Raw genomic sequence first — 23,468 nt, 5'->3', positions numbered from 1 at the left:
TGAAGACTGCTCTATGTTTCTCCCAACCATTTTCTTTCCCTGGACTACATTTCCCAGCATCCCTTGTAGCTGGGTGTGGTCACATGACTGAATTCTGGCCAACAGAATGTACTTGGAAGTGACATTCACATTCCTACTTTCCAGGCCTGGCACAAAAGACATCCCTCCACACTTCTTCATCTAAAGTGGACTCCACAGACTTAGGGAGGGCAAAGACACTCTAGGGAAGAAGTCTGGTTCTCTCAATGAGTTCACATGAGGCTGCCCCACCAGAAACACCCTCACTGGTCTATAACACGTGTGAGAAAAATGCTTGGAAGCCATTTAGTACACTGAAGCCACTCAGAAGAAAGGGCTTATTTGTTACAGCAGCTAGCATGACCTGTGCTAACTTACACACCCCCCAAACGAAGGTTGGTTAACTCAGCAGCCTGCTGAACGCAGAATCTTTTGCTGAAGTTCCAGAGAGGAGAGGAGAGGAAACTGAGTCTCTGGACGCCTCACAGTACAACAGGTGTGCCCAACTCAGAAAAGCCTAGTGAAGCATCAGGGTCACGTCCAAGGCCAGAGATTTAGCATCCACAAAATGTGTTCTAAGCCACGCCAAGTTCATATTTTGAAAAGAAACATAAGCTCCATGGGAATTCCCTGGCGGTCCAGTGGTTAGGACTCAGCGCTTTCACTGCCTGGGGGGGCCCAGGTTCAATCCCTGGTCGGGGAACTAAAATCCCGCAAGCTGCGTGGCGTGGTCCAGAAAAAAAAAGAAAAGAAAAGAAACATAAGCTCAATGATGAAGGATCCAAGTTGCATCTCGAGCCCAAGACCACACCAATAACAAAGCCCCCATTTAGAAATCGCCATTACCATACACGGGGTACCGGGCTTCCATGACAACCACGCACGGTGGGTACCTCTATCCCTACCTTACCGATGAGGAAAGCTGAAGCCTACAGCTAACCTGACGACAGGAACTGCGGTTCACCACAGGCCACCACAGTGCTTAATTCTACATGACCCTGGAGGTGGGGGCCTGGAATAGATCAATGAGGGTGAGGACGCTGCCTGCCTCATCTACCACAGTGCCCGGCACATGGCAGGAATGCAGGAAATATGTATGTTCATGTCGCATTCATGAACGAACAGCTGCTCTTCTCCCCTTTTACAGATGAGGCAATGAGGCCCAGAGAGGACAAGTCACTGACTCAAGGTTACCCAGCAAATGAGGGAACCACATTTCGGGCAAAGCTCAGACCTCCACCACCCCCAAAGCACGCACTGTGTCTCTTCTGCCGGCCTGTTCCCTAGTGTCCCTCACACTCACCCAGGGCCTGATCACACCAGCTTTTAAGCCTCGGGGCCCTTTTGCTGCTCTTCCCAACTTCCTCTCCTCTCCCCGATTAACACACTTTCTTTTGGCTCATTCACATCCTCCCGGGTTCCTCATTCACGAAATATCCAGCCATTCAGCAATTAAGGCTTGGGATATGTGCTGCGTGCCAGGCTCTGTTCTAGAAGCTGGAGGGATAGCTGTGAACAAAACAAAGATCCCTGTTCACGTGGAGCTTACATTTTTGAGGAGAGTAAGGAGGGAAACAAAGAAAGAACAATATAACAGATTATACTAAGTATTTACAAATATTTAATTTACATGTATTTAGCTTTTATTTATTGAATAAATATTTAATAGATATTAGAATATATGTCATGTATAGAATTATCTATCATATTTAAAATACAAATGTTATAAAAGATTAGGACATGTAAAATCAATATAAATGTAAAACAAATATTATGTCAGAAGTTGCTAAGTGCTGTGGAGGAAAAGCAACGAAAAGGAAGGACAAGGTATTTGTAATTTTAACTAGAGTAATAAAGGCAGGCTTGATTGAGGAGGGGAGGGAGGGAATCATGGAGCAGAGGAATAGCAAGTGCAAAGGCCCTGAGGTGGATACGTGTCTGAGTCAAGGAAGGAGGCCAGTGAGGCTGAAGCGGAGTGAGTAAGGGGGAGAGTAGTTAGTGGGAGATGAGGTTAGATAGATAGATAGAAAGCCAGGGGTCAGATCATGAACTAAAAATAATATCAGTTAAAAGGCAGAAACGACCCACGTGCCCATCACCTGAGGGGTGTAGAAACAAAATGCGGTACAGCCACACACTGGATGTATTATTCAGTCTTGGAAAGGAATGAAATTCTGATACATGCTACATTAGCAATGAACCTTGGCAACATTATGCTAAGTGAAATAACTCAGACTCAAAAGGACAAATATGGTATGATTCCATTTACATGAGACCATACGGGACCTCCCTGGCGGTCCAGTGGATAAGACTCTGTGCTTCCACTGCAGGGGGCACGGGTTCCATCCCTGGCCGGGAAGCTAAGATCCCACATGCCGCAGGGTGCAGCCAAAAGATTAAAAAAATTTAAAAAATTTTTAAATGAGGTGCATAAAATAGGCAAATTCATGGAAACAGAAAGTAGATGAGAGGTTACGAGGGGCTGGTGGGAGGGGAGAACAGGGAGTTATTGTTCCATGGGTACTGAGTTTCTGTTTGGAATGACGAAAAAGTTCTGGAAGTGGATACAGATGATGGCTGCACAACACCATAAACGTACTTAGTGCCACTGAACTGGACACTTAAAAATGGTGAAAATGGTCAATGTTATTATGGTATGCACATTTTCCCACAATTAAAAAGCAATAACAGGACTTCCCTAGTGGCGCAGTGGTTAAGAATCCGCCTGCCAATGCAGGGGACACGGGTTTGAGCCCTGGTCCAGCAAGATCCCACATGCCGCGGAGCAACTAAGCCCGTGTGCCACAACTACTGAGCCTGTGCTCTAGAGCCCGTAAGACACAACTACTGAGCCCGTGTGCCGCAACTACTGAAGCCCGTGCGCCTAGAGCCCGTGCTCCACAACAGAAGCCACCGCAATGAGAAGCCTGTGCACCGCAACAAAGAGTGGCCCCCGCTCGCTGCAACTAGAGAAAGCCCACACGCAGCAACAAAGACCCAACACAGCCAAAAATAAATGAATAAAATAAAAAAATAATAAAAAAATATCCTAGCAGTTAAATATCTATTTAAAAAAAAAAGCAACAGCTAACATGTTGCATTAGACGTATCAGGCACTGTCCTCAAAGCTTTACGTATGTTCATTCATTCACCCCTCCGACAGCCCAATAGGGGAGGTGCCTTCTAAACCAGTGCTGCCCCCCAGAAAGGCAATGCAAGCCACATATGTCATTCTAAATTTTCTAGTGGAAAGAAGAGGTGAATTTAACGTATGTTAATTTCAAGAATACATTTTATGTAATATGATATATACAAACACGATCATTTCAACGTGTCATCAACATAAAAATAGTATTAATGGGGAACTGACTTTTTCCCCCTTCCTTCGAAGTCTTTGAAATCCAGTGTGTTTGTTTTTTTTTTTTTAACACTTACACTCACCCAGTGGTTAGTGCATTGGTGAGCGGAGTTCTTGGGCGAGCACGGGAGGGCTCTGAGCAGAGAAGGGCCCTGAGCTGACTCAGGTTACAACAGGGTCTGGTTGGCTGAGTGAGGGAAATAGCCAGTGGGGGGCAGGGGATGGAGGGAGCCCCAGGAGGAGGAGACTGAGATGGTCCAGGCAGGAGGTGATGGTGGCTGGACCGGGGTGGGCGCAGCCGGGGTGGGGAGACAGGCCAGACGGTGGAGATCTTCCACAAGCAGAGCTCACAGGCTACACTGCTGGACTGACGGGGTGCAGAAGACAGAAGGATAAGGGGCATCCACACAGCAATGTGACTAAAAAGGGCTTAAGATGGTAAGTTTTATGTCATGCGTTGTTTATCACAATAAGAAAAATTAAAATCGGGAGTTCCCTGGCGGTCCAGTGCTTAGGACTTGGCGTTTTCACTGCTGCAGCCTGGGTCTGATCCCAGGTTGGGGAACTAAGATCCCGCAAGCTGAGCAGCACCCATAAATAAATAAGTCAATAAAATTTAAAAAGAGAGAGGAAAAAAAAGAGTCAAGGATGATGCCAAAGTACCTGACCCAGGCCACTGGGAGGATGAACCGAGATGGTGACAAACTGGAGGGGGCAGGCTTTACTTTTGTTTGTTTGCTTGGGGGGTGGGGGTGAGGGGTCCGATGTGTTAAGTTTGAGGTGCCTCTGAGACAACCCAGTGGAGGGCTCGGCAGAGCGGGACGGGCTGGAGACAAAAGTGAATAAAATCTGCCCTTAATTCCACTCCTGCCCATTTCTAGGGCCTGGCTTCTCTCTTGGTTCCCTTGACACAGTGTCCAGCTGCGCAGGAGCATCCTGTCACAGGGCAGGCCCCAGTCTGGCCCATCATCACGTTCCCCCTTCCTCCCTCATCACCAGTCACAGCGCAACACAGCCTCCAGGCTCCCAGCTTTCAGGGAACAGGCTTCCAGAAACCTCCCTGCCCACTCCTACCACCCACCCGGCTTCCTCGCCTTTGGAGCCCATGAAGGCCCGATGCGGCTGCTTGTTCCGCATCGTCTAGCAAGGAGCGCGGAATCTGAATAGTAAACACCATCCAACGTCACCAAACAGTACAGGCAACACGCACCCTGGGGGGTGGGCAAGCGCGAGACAGAATATATATTCTAAGGGGTCCAAGAGCCTTTATTCGAAACCTTTGAGGGGAGATGCTTTCCGAAAAGCAGATTCTTTTCCAGACTTTGCCAGGTGCTGGGATGCGCAGCTGTCTATGGCGGAACACCCACAACCAGCTCTGAGACGCCACCCAGTAATCAAACACTAATATTTCTGCAGCCAAATGTATGAATATTCACATGGAGAGCAAAGACAGACTACGAATAGCTTGGCTTCGGGTCAGGTCCTGCTGCCTGTTGAGTCACAGCGGGCGAGCTGCCCTCATCATCACTGATGGAGGTGGTGTCACTGTGATAGCACGCCTTGCTCCCGGGTTGATCTAAGAAGGGAAGAGTCTTTGTGCTAAGCCCAAGGCTCCCCCAAGGCCTGGAAGCAGGGAGCCCCTGAGCTCAGGCCAGACACACCTGGCTTCAAATCCCTGCTCTGCGATTTCCTGACCCTGAGCAACCGACCTCATTTCTCCAGGGGTCTCAGTCCTGGGGGGGCAGGTCTGGAAGGATCTGGCTGTCGCCTGTAAGCCTTAAATCAACAACAATGACAACAGCAGCAGCAGCAATAATAATAATAGTGGCTAACCTTCATGGAACCCTACTCTGGTCCAGGAGGCCCCTGCGCTCCATGTGGTGACCGTCTCATTGCCTGACCCTCATCACTCTCCTGAGAAGCAGCTTCTACTGTTATGTATCCTCTTTTAACAGAGGCCTGGCGCAGCTGGCCTGAAGAAGGAGACAGCTGGGGCTCCAAGTCCAAGTCTATCTGCCACAGGGCCTAAACATGTCCAAAGCATGGATCATGCCTGTCCCTAGGTCAGGCCGCCCCGTCCGATACTGATCCCCTCCCAGGGGGGATAAGTTAGCCAAACAACAACCGTGTGCTGTCTGCTTCCTGCTGAACCCTCCCAGACAAGCCCCAAGGGGGAGGTGCTATTATTTTACTCCTTAGCTGTACCTCGATATGTCCCACATGGATGGGGGGCCCACACACGCAGTCTCTCCAGGCCAATACACTCCACTTCTTGGTCCAGCCAGAGCTCACACCAGGGCTGTGCCAGGCCTCCTTCTGCCACCTAGAATAGCCTCTGGCCTCTCCTTTTTTGGTTCCTCTGAAAGCTTCACCTTCCTTTGAGCTCAGAGGCCACTCCAGAGACTGCCCTGCGTTTCCAGGACCAAGAGTTATTTAAGTAGCAGGACTTGGGCTGATTCTCGCCAGCATCTCTAGGGCCTGGCACCAAGCAGTCACTCGGTAAATTCTGGCTGCTCTTTGCAAGGGATGAGAACAGTGAGGCCTTTCTGGAATGCCATTTGCCAGGGCCTCCTCAAACCTCAGCACACGCTTCCCTTGGCCTTAGCAAGTCCTCTTCCAGGAATCTGGCCAGTAGAAACGCTCCTGCACAAGCAACTGCAGATGTGGATACAAAAATGCCAGGTCGGGTCACTCCCCTGCTCAAAAGCCTGCCATGGCTCCCATCTCACTCAGGAGCAGAGCCCAGGTCCTGGTCAAAGACGCAGAATGGAAACTCCAGAGTAGTAAAGAGGTAGCATGAATCAGCTCCTAATGGAGATAAGATGGAAGGCCAAATTACTCAATTAATCTAAAGGAGGCAGGAAACGAGAGAATAAGGAACAAAGAACACCAGAGATAAACCAAAAATGAACAGTAAGATAGAAGATTTCAATGCAGCCACATCAGTAATGAGGGCAAATACGAACGGTCTAACCCTGCACCGTCCACTCAGAGAGGCCTCATGTGACTGCCCAGCCCTGGGAACGGAGCTAGTCCAATAAGATGTTCTGAGTGGAAAATACACACTGGATTTCAAAAACTCAGTGCGGGATGGAAGGCGGAAAACAGTGTACAACACGTGTTGGCGAGGATGTGGAGAAATCGGAACCCTTGTGCATTACTCGTGGGAATGTGAAATGGTGCAGCCACCGTGGACAACAGTGATTCCTCAAAAAGTTAAAAAGAGGGCTTCCCTGGTGGCACAGTGGTTGAGAGCCGCCTGCCAATGCAGGAGACACGGGTTTGTGTCCCGGTCCGGGAAGATCCCACATGCCGCGGGGCGGCTGGGCCCGTGAGCCATGGCCGCTGGGCCTGCGCGTCCGGAACCTGTGCTCCGCAACCGGAGAGGCCACAACAGTGAGAGGCCCGTGTACCGCAAAACAAACAAACAAAAAAAAGTTAAAAAGAGAATTACCAGATGACCAAGCGACTCCATTCCTAGGTGTATATCCAAAAGCACTGAAGGCAGACTCAGATTCTTGTATGCCAATGTTTATAGCAGCACTATTCACAATATCCAAAAGGTGGAAATAACCCAAGTGTCTGTCTACTATTGGATGGATAAACACAGTGTGGGCTATTCAGACAATGGAATAGTATTCGGCCTTAAAAAGGAAGGAAATTCTGATAGATGCTACGAATGTGATGACTATCCTTGAAGACATTACGGTAAGTGAAATAAGCCAGACACAGAAGGATAAATACTGTATGATTCCACTTATATGAGGAAGAAGTGGTCAAATTCATAGAGAAAGAAAGTAGAATGGAGGTTACCAGTAGGTGGTGGGAGAGGGGGATGGGGAATTATTGTTTAAGGGGCACAGAGTTTCTGTATGCAAGGATGAACAAGTTCTGGAAATGGAGAGTGGTGACGGTTACACAACATTGCAAATATACATAATGCCACTGAATTGTGCACTTAAGAATGGTGAAAATGGGAAATTTTAGGTCACGTGCATTTTACCACAATAAAAAAGACTGTAAGATATCTCATTAGTGACTTCTAGACTGATTACGTGTTGAAATAATAGTATTCTGTATATAACAGGTTGCATAAAATATATTCACATTAATTTTCCCTATTTCTTTCTCCTGTGGCTACTAGAAAATTTTAAGTAACGTATAAGTGGCTAGGGTTTTCTTACTGGACAGCACTGGTCTCGACATTCCAATCATCAAAAGGACATAGACTATTTGCTGTCTGCAAGAGACACACTTTAAATGTAAGCACACTTTAAATATAAAGACATATATAGGCTCGCAGTCAAAGTTCGAACCAAAAAAAAAAAAAAATCCATAGAGTAGAGGTTAAATAAATTATGGAATACTCCTCCTCCTTTAGTTTGCTAGAAGAATGGGTTCTGGGGGGAGGGGTGGGGGACGGACGAATTGGGAGTTTGGGATTAGCAGATGCAAACTATTATATACAGAATGGATAAACAACAAGGTCCTGGGACTTCCCTGGCGGTCCAGTGGTTAAGACTCTGTGCTTCCAATGCAGGGGATGTGGGTTTGATCCCGGGTTGGGGAACTAAGATCCCACGTGCGGCACAGTGCAGCCACACACACAAAAAAAACTTAAAAAACAAATGAACAAACAAACAAAAACAACAACAACAAAAAAAACAAGCTCTTGGGGACTTCCCTAGTGGTCCAGTGGTTAAGAATCTGCTGTCCAGTGCAGAGGACGTGGGTTCGATCCCTGGTCAGGGAGCTAGGATCCCACATGCCTTGGGGCAACTAAGCCCGCACACCACACCTAAGCCCGCGTGCGCGGCAACTACTGAGCCCACGTGCTCTGGAGCCCACGTGCCACAACTGGAGAGAGAGGCCCATGCACCACAGTGAAGAGCTCATGTGCCACAACTAAGACCCGACAAAGCCAAAAAGTAATTAATTAATTAATTAATTAAATATTAAAAAAAAAACAAGGTCCTACTGTATAGCACAAGGAACTGTATTCAATATTCTGTAATAAACCACAATGGAAAAGACTATGAAAAAGAATGTAAATATATATGTATAACTGAATCACTTTGCTGTACAGCAGAAATTAACACAACATTGTAAATCAACTATACTTCAATTAAAAAAAAAAGAGTGGAGCTCTAGATTGCTGCCATGGAAATAATTCTAAGACACTTGTTCAAGTTAAAAAGCAAGCTGTAGAATAATTCATATGGTACGTGTGAGCAAGAGGAAAAAAATGTATGCACAGAATAGAGGGGTAGAAAGAATGCACCCAAACTCCTCACATAGGGCTCCTCTGGAGAGGGCAGGACAAGGGGACAGTGAAAAGACTTTCATAGTGTTATATATGACTTTTTTCCGTGTCGAATTAATTCATACAGATCTGCCCTCAAACTGGCAAACCCCAAAGAGTTAAGGAACCTGATCTTAGCCTCCGCATCCAGTGCAGGGCCCTTGAAGCAACTCGGAAATCGTCCGGAAACCACTCTACCCCTTGCTACTCAAAGGAGCGGCCTCAGTGTCCCCTGGGAGCCTGCTAGAAATGCAGAGTCTCACGCCTGCCACAGACCCGCTGAATCAGACCCCGCATTTGAACAGGCTCCCCAAGGGATTCGTGTGCACGTTCAAGTTTGAGAAACTGTTGATCTGCAACACAGCCCAATCCGTCTGCACAGACTTAGTAGGTACAGACTAAAGGCTGGTCAGTGATAATAATAGCAGCCAGCACTTACAACGGGCTTATTAAGTGCCAGGTGGTGGTACCTTATCTCAATGAAACGCCACAGACATCCCACCATGTCCCAGATCATCTCGATCTACAACCCCATATCTGCAATTCCAACCTCCAAAAATCTCTAAAAACCATCCCTTTGTTTTCCCCTTTACTCACTGTGGGGCAAAAGCTAACCTGCAATGACTATCCTTATGTATCCTTCTTAGTGTAGAACAGCCACAGATATATTAGCAGCAGGAATAGTATTTGCTGCAGAAATCTTTAGCCTATTTGGGGAAGGGGAGCTGCCCTGCCTGGCTGAGGGCTGTTCCACCTCACTGCAGCCTGCGCTGTGGTCTGAAATATTCTGAATGTTGACACACCTCGGAAGCTGCTTACTGCCATAAATTTGCAGCACATCTGTTGACATGTGACGTCATCTATGAAACCTCCGAGAGGAAGGCATCAGGCCCCCCCCCCTCGCTGATGGGGAAACTGAGGCTGCGAGAGGTGGTGGGCCCCTGCTCCAAGTCCCGCAGCTGCCTCCAGGCCAGATCTGCCTCCGGGGTCCTGACCCCTTCCTTGCAGGTCTCCCTGTCAGTCACCCACCGGGGTTCCCTCACAAACTCACAAACACATCCGAGGAAGCTGGGGGCGCCACAGTTATGTTAATGAAGACACCACGGAGGGTAAAAAGGGAAAGAGGAGGGTGGGACGGCACCCTGCTGAGCCGGGGCCTCCACTGGCTAAGCTGAGACCCAAGCTGGATCCCAGGGCAAAAAGCGGAGTGGAGGGGGGCGGGGCAAAGGCAACTTCCTGACTGTGGGCTTTCAGTCCTGGTCCCTGTAACAAGCAAACAGTGAGGCTTTATGGCTAAAAGCCTGGGCTTTGGGGCCAGACTGCGACCCCCAGGGTGGGGTGGGGGATCCCCAGTATACCCTTTAGCAGATGTGTGACTCTGGGCAAGTCACTTAACCGCCCAGTGCCTCAGTTTCCTCATCTGTAAAATGGGGATGCTCACTGCACCTACCTCCTAAGGTCCTAACGTGAGTAACTGAGTCAGGACTTGTGAGGGCCCTAGACTGGTGCCCATGGCCGTGTGGGCTGTTATTATTATTCTTGCTACGGTCATGAGCTGTGGAAAGCTCCTAACTGGATCCACAACACCCCTGAAATCCTCCGCCAAAGGTTGCGATGTAGAGTCAAGCATGCGTTTCTCTGGGGGAAAGGTCGGAGGCCTCCGAGCAGGTTCCCCAAAGGACCTGAGCCCTCCTTCCCCCACACTAAGGACCACCTCGTGCTCTTAAGACCTTGTCCTGGAAAAGATAAAAGGCGGCTGCCTCTCCCAGCTGGGGCAGGACGGCCAAAGCTCTCGCCCTCCCAACAGCTGGCAATACCACCGGCCTCCCCCGCTCCCGCCCCCCACCTCCTGCCACCCCCTCCTGTCTCCAAGCAGCTTTGCACTGGCCTCCTGAACTCCTTCCCAACTGCACAAACATCTTTCTTCTGCCTTCACACCCCTCTCTTCCTCACCTCCTGACCTGTAAGGAAGCTTCACTCTTGAGCCCAACCCACCACCCCACCTCCTCCCTCTTCTTCTAGAATCTTCCTTTGCTCCTTTCCTTTTCTCTAAGCCTGCTCAGATCCTAAAACTCTCTAAGCCTGGTCCCTCACTCATGCAGTGAATACTGAGTCTGGATGCATTCCCAGTCAGGTCCGGGGGATGAATCCTCACACAGAAGCAAACCGCATGACATGGAGAAAGTTGGACAGGGGCGTCAAGGAAGGCTTCCCAGAGGAGGCGGTATTTAAGCAGAGGCCTGCAGGACAGGACGAGGAGCCCAGAGACAGGAAGGAATGGGAGAAGGTCATGGCAAGTAGAGGCAAGGGCAAAGGTGGGGAGGCAGGAACAAGCTGGGTGTGGGAAGCAAGCAAGGTGAAAGGGCAGGAGATGAGGTCAGGGAGATAAGCCCAGGCCAGACTAATGGGGCTCTGTGGGGGGAGGTGAGATTAGACTTTCACCTGAGGGCACTAGGGAGCCATGAAGGGTAGCAGGATTTTTTTTTCCAATCTCTGGCTGCCAAGAGCTCCATCTGCCTGCCTTCTGTCCGTCCATCTGTCCATCCATCCATCCATCCACGAAGCCATCCTTCTCTCATGACTCCTCACCATATTCCAGTCTGGCTTCCGCCCCTACATACCCATCAAACCCAGGAAACCTTTGCTTCCACAACAGCCTCATCCAACCCAGGAAGCCTGTCCTCAGGTCCATGGAAGTTAAACCTTTCTAAAAACTCTCCCCCTTTGTTCCTGAGAAGCTGATCCTGCCTTATCCTGCTCCTCCTCCCTTTCTCTGTTTTGGCCAAAGAAGCTCCCACCCCTCCCTACACGTGGGTGGCCCGCCTAAGCTGACTCTCCACCCTCTCCTGTCCTCTCCCTGGGGAATCATCCCCATCCCTGGGACTTCAGTGATCACTCCATGTCACCGTCTCTCACTCATGATGCCTCCAGTTCATTCATTCATTCCGTCTGCACCTCACCACCAGCCGAGAGGGTGCTGGAGCTTTACTCTCTGGGGTTTGTGTTCCCCAAACTATAGACACCACTACAGCATCTCAAGAAAGGGCACCTGCATCCACTCAGTTGCTCAGGCCAGTGACTTTGGATCATCCTGGACTCCCTCCTTCCCTTACCTCCCATCAACAAAACCAAAGCACCCCAGATCTCAGCCCCAGTGTCCTGGGTCCTCTTTCCCCGTGAAGCTTCAACTGGCCTTTGTGCAAAGCATCCCAGGTTTCTCTCTGCTAGAAATGGCATGGAGCCCAAAGCCTGCCCCCAGAAGCCCTCTCCTCCAGGAAGCCTGCCCTGATGCACCAACATACCCCACAAGCAATGCCTCCTCCTGGCCTTCACCAGCCCGGCTGACACTCCTGAGACACTGATCTCACCTTGCAGGGAGGATGGGTGTGTTTTGGGTTTACCCCCCTCCCCTGTCCCGAGTGCAGAGCTCTGAGGCCCGGCACAAGGGAGGCCTGCTATGTGGGTCTGAATTAACCAGTACAATGCGCCTGGATTCACATCCCTGCTGTGCCAGCAGCTAGCTGTGTAACCTTGGACAAGGCACCTCACCTCCCACTGTAACTGGGAAAGGAAGACAACCCAGGGGTCTGGCCCTTGGGAAAATTCTAAGCAAACCATGAAAACTGCACCGCACGGAGTCCCACAGCCAGGAGAAGCAACAGACAAGATGCACAAGTAGCAACACAGGAGGCCTGAGAGTGGGTGTTGGGCGACAAAGACTCAGAAAGAGAAATGCAGCAGGATCCTCTGTAGAAAGCAAAAATCCACCACACAAAGCAAACAATTTGCCAGGGCACAGAACAATTTGCCAGGGCACTGGGCCAGGGAAGGAAATGAGAATACAAGGGAATCTTATACAGATAGATATATATAGATATATATATATACACATATGCACTTGCATATATGTGTATATAATATATACATTTACTACATGCCTATTATACTGCTAAGTTTAAATTTACCACTAAATTATTACATAAAGTATAATAATATGTAACATATATTAATGTATGTGTGTGGGTATATATATTTTACTGTTCATTTGCTTAAAGCAGACTTCTGTTAGGAACTCCCTTAAATAAATCTCCCTATTCTGCTACAGAGTCTGGCCGGGGGCTCTTCAGGCCCAGAAGTTGGCTCAGTGTCCCCTGTGACCAATGCACACACGACTCCCTGCCCCTTAAAGGTCGCAAAGAAAAAATAGGACTGTGGAAGGGGGACGGGCTCGGGGACGGGCAAGGGCTGGGCAGATGTCAGGGAATTCTGCTGGTCCAGCTAAGGAGACAGAAATCTGACAAAGGAAAACAGCTCCTCACGGAACAGCTTTGAGACTTTAGGTGGCAAAGCACAGGCAGCCCGGAAGGGCCACAGAAACCAGAGGCAAAGACGGAGCAGAAGTTTCCCGGACATTTTTATCAACTTCGAGACCTGAGTCTTTGCCCATTTTAGCATCTCTGTAAAAGGAGGCGTAACTTACAGCAAATGGCTTGTGTGAACACAGCATGTGTGGCTTCCAGTCCTGGCTGAACTGAGGAGGGCAGCACCTGAGCGCCCCCCTCCAGCCTCAGTCTCCCTGCTGAGCAGTGGGCAGTCCTGACCTGTTCCATGGGCCCTGATTCACTCCGTCTCTGAAGACACTGAGGGAGCGAGTACTGGGCAGTGGGGAGGTGGCTAGGGCAGGATGGGCAATGTCCATGGACCAAGTGTCAAGTGCAGTTGGGAGACCCATGGCTGCCTGTCCTGGGTGAGGGGCCTGCTGGTGGAGCTTTGCCACTGCAGGCAGAGCCCTGCAGCTTTGAGGGCTGGGCTTCCTGAGCCAAGGAGCCACTCAGGGGTCGGGCTTCATAAAAGTGGTGGGGGGATGGGCCCGGGGGGGGGGGCGGGCAATGAAGGCAGCTGAGCCTGGCTGGGGGCCTCTCGGGCCCTACCCACCAGGACTCCCAGGAGATGCGTGGCACCCCGAGATTGGCATTTTTGGTGCTTTGGAAGCAGGTGGGTCACACTTTTTAAGAAACAGAATAGCGACCGCAAGCACAGGCTCTCTGCTCCCTTTCTCCATGCCTGTGACATGTCCATCCTTCAGTCAGTCAGTGAGTCAGGCAACAAACATTACACGATTCCTACTGCACACCAAGAGCTGAGAACACGGGGCACATCATTTCCCTCCTTCTGTAGTTTATAGAATCTAGTGAGAAAGCCAGGCCTGAAGAAAAACTCACGGGACACCTACATCCCAATGGGGCTACGAGGGGTGGAGCAGTGAAATGGGAGAGCGTCCCTAGGCCGGAGGCTGAGGCTGGGAAGGGCACCCAGGGGAGGGACAAATGGGATGATGAGACTTCAAGGGGGGCGGGGGGGCAGATTTCTCTCTCCCGAGAGAAAGGAGGTAAAGCCTTCCCAAGGACTCCTGCTCAGTGATAAAAAGGCTAAATCTCAAAACAGTGATGCTGAGCTGAGGTGCTCAACCCAAAGGACCACACACGTCTGCGAGATTCAAGAAGAGGCAAGGCAGATCCACAACAGGATAAACGAGCAGCGGGCCAGTGACCCGCTGCTCTGGGAGGGGGTGTTGACGGTGAAGGGGCACAAAGGAACTTTTTGGCTGTGATGCGAACGCTCTGGATCTCGATGGGGTGTGGATTACACACGCTGCTATGGTTTGGCAACACGCATGGAGAAGCACCCTTAATCTGTGTATTTCATTGTATGCCAATTACACTCAATGAGAGGTTGGGGGAGAAATACATACACACATACACACACACACACAAAACTTTCTGTGAAAGGGGATGCATGGGGGCTTCCCTGGTGGCGCAGTGGTTGAGAGTCTGCCTGCCGATGCAGGGGATGCGGGTTCGTGCCTCGGTCCGGGAGGATCCCATGTGCCACGGAGCGCCTGGGCCTGTGAGCCATGGCCGCTGAGCCGGCGCGTCCGGAGCCTGTGCTCCGCAACGGGAGAGGCCGCAGCAGTGAGAGGCCCATGTACCGCCAAAAAAAACCAAAAAACAAAAAACGGGGGATGCATGTCCACAAAAGCGGGAGGGCACTGGGCATGTTCTGGGGAGAGAAGTGAGGCCACCGTGGCCAGGGCCTGCTAGGCCGAGGGGAGCCTGGCCTGAGAGGGTAAAGAGCTGAGAACTCTTCCGGGGGCCCCCGTCACCTAGCCTGGAGGGCTTGGTGTTCGAAGATGGGTGAGGTGCCTTGAAGGACAGGAGGGAGGTTACAATCTAGCCACCCGCCACAATCATCCCGTGAGCATCTGCGAGCAACAGCCTGCCCAGTACCACATATTGGACGAGAGGCAGGGCGGCATCCATCCTCTGGAAAGGGGGCTCCAGGCACCTTCGATCTGCAGGTGTCCTGGAGGAATGGACCGCCCTTCACCTCCAAGCTGCGGAGGCCACCGGGGCTCCCTCCAGGGCCCCAGGGGTCATTAACGAGGGTCCCACAGCCATAGAGATGGTCCTCCCTCACTCTGCACCCAAGACTGCCAGGATGGGACATAGGGGACACAGGAGGCTGGGGGGGGGGTGGTTACCTAGAAGCCAACAGCCCCCTCCAGCCCCTCGAAGGACAAGAAACACTTTGAAGGAGAATTATAGAGGATGGAGTGAGCAAAAGCGGGGGATTAAGGCAGCCAGGCCTGGTCAGGGGCTCCAGGGATATAACCCTTCCTCTGACCCTCTTACCCCTGGAAGGAGCGTTTGGTTACAGCCTCCACGGAAGTGATAACTAACTACAGTGACAATGGTGACTGCTACCTTCTGCAGAGCGCTTACTCTGAGCCAGGCACTTGCAAAACACTTTTCCACTCAGGACCTGATTTAACTGATGCAAAAGCTCTTGAAAGAAGCATCAATTTATTATTCCTGTACTTCTGGTTCTCTAATCTGGAATTAGAGAAAGGAAGTAACTTGCCCCCAAGTCACAAGGTTAGAAGGGGCAGAAAGAGGACTCGAACCCGGGCGGCTGACCCAGTAACCCCTCACTGCCGGGGTCATCTGTCCATCCCCCTGCCACTGGCCCACCTTCTCTGACTGTGATTTCTGCACAGAATATCAGAACCCACATCCAGGCATAAATCCCCAAGCCCGTGTGATCAGAAACAGCCACCAAGGTGCAAAGCCTGGGCTGGCCAAGACAGGATGGGAACACAGATCAAGGACAACCTGACCAAAGTTTACGGCCTGCAGCCTCGATTTCCCCAATCTATGAAATGGGCCTAATGTCTCTTCCAGCACAGAACAGGATAGAACCCGGAGGTGATGAAACAGATTCTGGATACCAAAAATAATAACACCATTAGTAACGATAATGATACAATTGAACTGATATGCTATCTGGAATTTGCTTAAATGTACTCCAGCAGAAAAGGGAAAAGAAAGTGCAGGGTGGCGCCGGGGGGGGGGGGGGGGGGGCGGGAGGAGGGATCAGCGGAAAATTGGTGAAGCTGGCGATGGGTACACAGGGGTTGATTATTTTATTCTCTCAACTCTTGGTAGGTACTTTAAAATTTCCATGATAAAAAATTTAAATAATAACAAGCAAAGTGAATTTTCACCGCACTCCTGCAAGCCGGGGTCTGTCTTAAAAGCTTTCTACATCTTCACTCATTTAAGCTTCACAAAGACCCCATGAGTTCTGTTACAGATGAGGAAACTGAGGCCCAAAGGGTATTTGATTGCCTTGGAACCTTCCCTCTGATTAAAATGCCAACATTGACTGCCCGGGGTTTTAGGGGAAGGAGGCAAGGACGCAGGTATCTAATTCCACAGGAGATTTCTCTCCATCATCATCATCATCATCATCACCACCATCATGACCATCATCACCACCAACACCATCACCACCACCACCACCACCACCATCACAGCCACGGACATTTTCTGAGCACTTGTGACATGTCAGGCACTGTGTTAAGCACTGAACATCCGTGAGCACACAGGTAGGTCTCCCATCACAGCCGTTCTTCCAGATGAGGAAAGCGAGACCCAGAGCAGGACAGCCCTGTCTGTCCCCAGGGCCATGCCGCCGCAGCAGCCTGCCCTGTGCCCTCCGCTGCTGTGCGGTTTAGAATGCCAACAGTGTTCCCTATGTGCCTTTCAGGAAGACAATGGAGAGCTTTCAGAGTGGCGAAGTCAGCGTGGGGCCCACAGGAGAACAGTAACCATAGTGAAAATAACAGCAACATCAGATGCTCCTTCCCGAACAGCTACTGCACGCCCGGCTGGGGAGGGCAGTGCCTCCTTCGGCCCTCACAGCCCACCTGCCAGGGAGCCATCATGGGCCCATTTTACAGACAAGGAAATCGAGACCCAGAAAAGGATCGCTTGCCCAAGGTCACGCTGCAGGTAAGTGCAAAAGCCAGCATTCCCTCCCCTGCCTGCCAGTAAGGGGGCTCACAGCCCAGAATTAAGGGGCTCCTCACCCCAGGAGACAGAACTGCCATAGAATGACAGATGACACCTCCACCGAATGACTCAGCTAGGCTACCCATGCACCTTGATGGGTATTATTTAATCCTCACGACAACCTTTCCAAAAGTAGGTACTGAGGTGAACCCATTTAACAGAGGGGACAACTCAGGCCCAGAGCCAGCAAGCCCCCTGCCTGCATCCATTCAGCCAGCAAGCGGCAGAGCCGGGATTCGAATCAACAGAGCCCCCACCCTTGACCTCTACACCAAGTGGCAAGCACAGGGTGCAGGCCACAGGCAGGAAGGAAGGGGCAAGGAGGTCACAAGAGGCAAAGACAATGGATGGATGGGTGGGATGACTTGAACAGGAGGGGAAACGATTTCCTTCAAGATACAGCTCCACAGGTGCCTCCCAAGAGTGACCGAATGACAAACCGCAGGCTCTTGAACCAGCAATCCCGCCTCCAGGAGTTCACCCCGCTGGCATACCCACTTCCCAGTAAGACAAATGGATGCATGCCCTCTGGCTCTGCACGCTGAAACTTTAGGAAACACCTCCATATCCGTGTTGAGTCAAGGAGGATTTGCCCACACTGAGGAATACAATGCACCTGAGAAAAAGCCAAAGAAACGCCTCCATGTATTGTGCACATCTCCCAGGGAGATGAAGTGAAAAAAGCAACGTGCACAACGACGGGAAGAGGGGGCTACCATCTGTGCAAAATAAATATTTTTTAAGACATACACAGGTATATAAATGTGTGCGCACAGAACATCAGGATTGAGGAGGTGCTCTGGGGAGGCGAGTTGGGGGACCAGGGATGCCCCGGAGGGTAAAGGGGGAGACTTACTATGTTTGAGGTTTTGAATTTGTCCCATGTGGATGTATCACTTAGAAAAAAAGAGAAAGAGAGAAAGAAGCTGCTTCCCCCTTGGAGCCTTTGCAAACCACCCAGACAGAAGGCATCAAAGTCCCCCAGCAGCCTTGAAGACAACACTTCTCTCGAGCCTTCTCCCGGATCGGGTCCCAGTATCATAACTGGGCCCCAGGTCTGTGGCACACAGTAGGCCCTCAGGAAGTTTAATCGGGAACAATTACAGACAGACAGGCCCTCTCTCCAGCTTCTCCTGCCAACAGATCCCCCGCCACCATGAATACCTGCAAACTCAGGACACAAAACTGTCGCCAAACGAGAAATGTCTTAGAAAACCTTCTCTTTTCCCGTTGGGGGATCTTGCATGCCACTGAGACACAAAGGCTTCAGTCAATGGGGATAAAACTCTATTGGTGGTACCCCAGGCAGGGGAGAAGTCTAGGGAAGGAAGGAGGAGGGAATCCTTGGGGACCAGTCAACCAAACATTTCCCATGTGTCTCTAGTGTGACACAGTCTACGCTGGGGAGCCAACTGAGACAGGCCCTCCGCCCTCAGAGAGTGGGGACAAACTTGGATATGACCTGGTGAAAAAGGGGGGCAAGTCATTCTGATTGGTGGGAGAGCATTTTACATCATGGACGTAAAACAGGCAACTTGCTGTTTCCACTAAGAGTCAGGGAGCCTGGTGGGGGAAAGACCCCGAAGAGACAGAGGTGAGAGAACCATGCTGCCCCCCCACCTCATCCCTGCAGGGCGGGAGAGGGAGAAAGGCAGCCCCTCACTGCTTTCCAGGCCCAGGCCAGCTAGAAAGGAATGCCATGTTTTCCTGTTTCCAATTAACTTCCCCCCACCAGCAGCCCTCCGCATTCTTGAGACCAGGAATCAAGACAGCCACGGGGGAGAGCTGGGAGAGCAGGCAGGAACTCTGAGGGTGGCTGGGCCTGGGGCTCAAAGGTGACCCCCCCAGGACCCCGGGGTACCCACACCACACCCCAGGACCCTCCTGCCAGGCCCCCTAGCCTTGGTGCTGACCCCTGGACCCTTTCACAGCCTCTCAGAGGGGAGAGGGGGAAGACCCCACATCCCCAGGGAAGGTTGGGGAAGGCCCCTGAGGCCTCTGGGAAGGAAGCGGGCAAAAAAGGGGGGCGGAGCATAGGCCTGTCACTCTTGGGCCTCACATTTCCCCCCTTTTCCACTGCCACCCTGCCCCCCCAAAATCAGTTCCAACTTTCAGGAAGCACTCACCCTAGAGAGACCTACAGCCCCTCCCCTCCTGCCCCCACCCCACAGGAATTATGATTACTTATGATGCCTGTCACCTCAGGAAGGTATTTGCAGGGTGTCCCTCAAAGTGTTAGCTTCTCTCCAATCACACCCCGGTCCCTGAAGTCTGGGCTGGAGTCCCCTCTCAGCCATGGAACAGGTTTCCGCTGGACTCAGTTTCCTCATCTGTAAAATAACAAGATCGCCCGTATTGCCCCCCTCACTGGGTAAGCTGGGCCCTCCCCAGCCCTTCCTCCTCCTCCCCCCCGCCCCCCCCCCGCCACCAAATGTGTATTTGGCACCAGTAAGTGCTGAAGGGGTGGGGTCCCAGAGAGCTGGAGATGGAGGGTCACCAAAGCAGAACTCCTTACTTACTGCCTGCCCTCACCCACCACCACAGGGAATTCCTCCAAGGCAGATGCTTTTTGCCATTCACCCTAAAATACCCAGCACCCAACTTTCCTCCCCACCCTACAGGCCTGCCATATCCCCGTATGCTGAAGGAGAAATAAAAATAACACGCTTGGATAAAACTTTCAGTCACCGCAAGGTCAGTTAAGGAAGCTCTACTGATCCCCACCTGCAGATGAGGAAACTGAGGACTAGTGAGTTGAATCTAGTGCCTGAGGTTACAGAGTGGGACAGGGAGTCTGCCACCCAGGCCCAGGGGAGAACGGACAGGGGAGTTCTCTGCCAGCTACATCATGGCGCCACGGAGGGTCACAGGGCAGAGCGATGACGAAGGTCCCTGGCAGCTCAGATTCCCGCCCAGCGGGGCTGAGTCCCAGCTCAGATGGAAGAGGAAGAGGATGACAGAGGGGCCACCGACCAAGTGCCCCCCAAACCCCAGACAGCGAGGCCTGGGGCCCCCCTTCTCCTGACTCCACACCTCCAATCCTCAGCTCCTGCAGGCAAACGCTCTGCTCCAGCCACAGGTGAAAGCATCCTGCCCTCAGCCCAGCTTCCAGATGCTCCTTACTCCTTCCCCAAACGATCACTCGGGGGGCTGGGGGCTGGGGGGGATTCGGAGGCTCCTTCCTGGTATTATCTACATTTGAGACTCAACTGAAGTCAAAGGGACAAATTGCCAAAGAGGGGTACAGGAGAACCTAAGAGTTTTGAGCTGAGTTGGAAAAACTTGAGACGGTTACAGATTGGGGCTGTGTGACCCCGGGCAAGTCACTTAGCTTCTCTGAGCCTCCATTAGCTTGTCTGCAAAATGGGAATCACATAACTGACCCAACTTCCTCCTCGGGTGGGGGCCAGTGGGTAGCGCACCTGACAGTAGCCAATCCCTAATGCTCTCTGGGTAGGAGATGTTATTTCCACCTTCCAGGAGTGGGGGAGCTCTGGGGGAGGGGGGCTGTAGCTAAGCACACCCCTTAAGTCTCACTGGACGCTGGCACATGGGAAGGGGGTGACTCCTCAGCTGTCCTCCTCCCCTGTTCTCCCACCACCCTAGCAGGTCGGCGTTGACTGAGGCCCCCATCCCCACCTCAGGCGAGGGGAGAGGTGTGAAAGCACAGAGCACTTCTCAGAAATCTCAGGCCGTGAAGTCTGGGGGTGTTTCTAAAAACTGTTTCCCCGACAAGCGCCCTGGGAAAGGAGGTGTGAGGGAAAAGCAAACCCTCAATACATCCCCAGATCTAGACTATCGGAGGGCTGTGTGACAAAAGGGGCTGCCTGTCCGGGCAGAAGGCCGAGCACGGGCAGGAGCCCCGGTCCGCGTACACCAGAGGGCTGGGACCTGTCACCCCGGCCTCCGGGGAGAGCTGACACAGCGGCCTCTGACCCCACCTCCCGGGAAGTTCAGCTGCTCAGAACCACAAAGCAAAACAAAGGCGTGCGGAGAGGAAGGAGCCGCCGTGCCTTCCAATCACCGCTGCCTCCCGAGCCCGCCCGCGGCTGCTCGCCCCGCTCGCCGCTGGCCTCGGACCAAGGCCTGGGCAGACCGCGGTCCCTGCTCTCCCCGCGGCCGCCCGTGACAGGAGCCGGAGAAGCAGCCGAGGGGCAGCGAGGGATGGGAAAACCAGATGGCTCCATCCCTCCGCCCTCCTGCTCCATCCCTCCCTCCGGGGGCCCGCGGCCCGGCCGCCCTCCGCAGGGGTCCGGGGAGGCCTCAGGCCCGGCTCGTCCGGGCTCACCACAGGGAAAGGGCTGCCTTTGGCTAAAGGTCAACACCCGAGCGCGGTGCCCGGGCTGGGCCTGGTGCCTCCCATTGCTAGGCCGAGGGGGTGGAGATGGGGGGCCGCCCCAAATCTCGCAGGTGACAGGGGTAAGGCTCACCTCCCTCTCCCCCCACCCCCCGTAGCGGCCCCCTCCGGGAACAACCAGCTAGCGGGGGCGGGGGTCAACTCCTTTCATTGCTGGGGGGTGGGGGACCAAGTCAACTCCTTTCATTGTTTCGGGGCAGTGGGGAGGAGGAGACCCAGTGGCTTCCTTCCGCATCCATCCCTCCCCAGCAGGCCGGAGGCCCCGTTTCTCTCCGGCACCCCCGGAGGGATCTGAGAAGGGAGCGCAGGGGACGGGCGAGAGGGGGAGACGAAGGCTCGCCAGCTCCAGCCGGGAAACCACCATCCGCTGCCCCATTGCCCTCTTCTTCCCCAAAAGGCAGGGAGCAGGGCGAGGGCGAGGGGAGGGGAGGGGAGGGGAGGGGAGGGGAGGGGAGGGGAGGGGAGGCCCCCCCGCCCGGGGGAGGGGGTCTCCCCACCCCTCCCCCCGTGGGACGTTAGGTCTCGTTTTTCCGCCGCTCCATTGTATCCCCGGCAGCCGGCGGGAGGGCCGGGGAGGCACCGGGCGCCGGGTTTGGGCAGGGGAGCCCGGGGTGGGGGGGGGGTCCCCACAGAATCGGGGCGGCGCTGATGGAGAGACGCGCGGGGTGAGGGGGGGCTGCCGGGGGTGGTGGGCGCCGAACAGAAAAACAGGCAGCGGGCGATGCGCCCCGGTTGGGGGGCTAAGTGTGTGAGTGTCGGGGGAGTGGGTTCGGCCCCGGCTCCGGCTCCTCGCCGCCAACCCCCACTCCCCCCTCGCTTTTGCGCCCTGTCACAGCCCCGACTCGCAGATAGAGAGAGTTAAGAGATTTAAAGAGAAATTGCTACATTGTGAGAAACTCACCCTGATGTTTGAGCAGCCGTCGACGCGGGCTCTCCGAGACGGCCCCGCACGGGCTGCAAAGGGAGGACCCAGAAGGGGCCGAACGGCCGGGCCGGTCAGCGCACTGCCTGATCGCATGGCGGCCGCCCGGCAGCCTCCGCCAGGCCCCTGCCGCCGCCCCGCGCCGCGGACCGGGCGCCCCGGACAGGCGCCCGCTCCGGGCGGGACCCCTCGGGTTTGCAAAAAAAAAAAAAAAAAAAAAGAAAAATATTTTTTAATTACGTGCAAAAGAAAAAAAAAACCTTGCAGGTTTTGTGTTCCGCACCCCCCTTTCCTCCTCCTCCTCCTCCTCCTCCCTCCGCCCTCGCCGAGGGACGGGCTTGGGGGAGGCCCCGCCCCGCGACTCAGCAAACCAGCTTCGGCTCTGGGCTTCGAGCTGCGGGCCCGCGAACGAATGGGAGGCTACGAACGCCCCGGGAGGGTGACCTCCGCTCCGGCACCGCCCCCTCCCCAGCCCTAGTCCCGGGGGTTCGGGGGCGTGCTTTCCCAGGCTACTGTGGAGTCTGCCGGCTGCATCGAGCGATGCTCCGGATTAGGGGGAAAGGCTAAAGGGATTCGCCCTCCCGTATCCCGGGCGCCCAGCCCGTCTGGGGAGCGGGCGCGGTGCGCGCTGGGCGCGCCCCGACGCGGGGGATGGTCGCCGGGCGGGAGGACGCGACCAGGGGGAGCGCCGAAGGTTCGAAAAGGTAGCGAGAGTCGCGGCTGGAGGAGAGGGGAAGCCCCGCAGGTGGAATCGCGAAGGAGCCGGGAGTCGGAGCCAAAAGGGTGGAAGGCGCGGGGGCGGGGGGTGCTTTGGGGCTACTGGCCGGGACTCCGAACGCGGCTCGCTCACTCACCTCAGTCGGTCTTTTGAGCTGCTACGCCCCGGGGAGGGCGCCGGGGACGTGGGTCCGACCTGTCTTAGAGCCTCCTCGAGGCCTCTGGGGCCGCGCAGATGGGACTCCCAGAAGCCCCGGGACGCCTCGGTGGTGTTGGGTCTGTTTCCGCCCCGCGGGGCCGTGTACGCCTTGCGGGCGTGACACTTCGATTAGCGCGTTCGTTCAGGGAACGCTTGCTGAGCGCCTGCTGTGTGCCCTGCG

At 53.4% G+C, this 23,468-nt stretch overlaps 1 protein-coding gene across 20 annotated transcripts in view; it reads right to left on the bottom strand.

Moving 5' to 3' along the window:
- Positions 1–22,828, bottom strand: part of LOC309794496 (BRD4-interacting chromatin-remodeling complex-associated protein-like) — an 85,273-nt gene extending 62,445 nt beyond the window's left edge. For 3 of the 20 annotated variants that reach the window (XR_014292085.1, XR_014292086.1, XR_014292087.1), the window contains exon 1: positions 22,351–22,749. The gene's annotated coding sequence lies outside the window, so the exon portion shown is untranslated. Of the gene's footprint in view, positions 1–1,321; positions 1,514–19,276; positions 19,423–22,350 lie in introns of those variants that run through there. The other 17 variants (XR_014292092.1, XR_014292093.1, XM_082606060.1 and 14 more) reach the window with 15 other exon arrangements.
- Positions 22,829–23,468: the final 640 nt, after the last annotated feature.

This window comes from Mesoplodon mirus (assembly GCF_964341445.2).
Source record: "Mesoplodon mirus genome assembly, chromosome: 19".
Taxonomy (NCBI): Eukaryota; Metazoa; Chordata; class Mammalia; order Artiodactyla; family Ziphiidae; genus Mesoplodon; species Mesoplodon mirus.
This window is presented reverse-complemented; position numbering and strand designations above follow the sequence as displayed.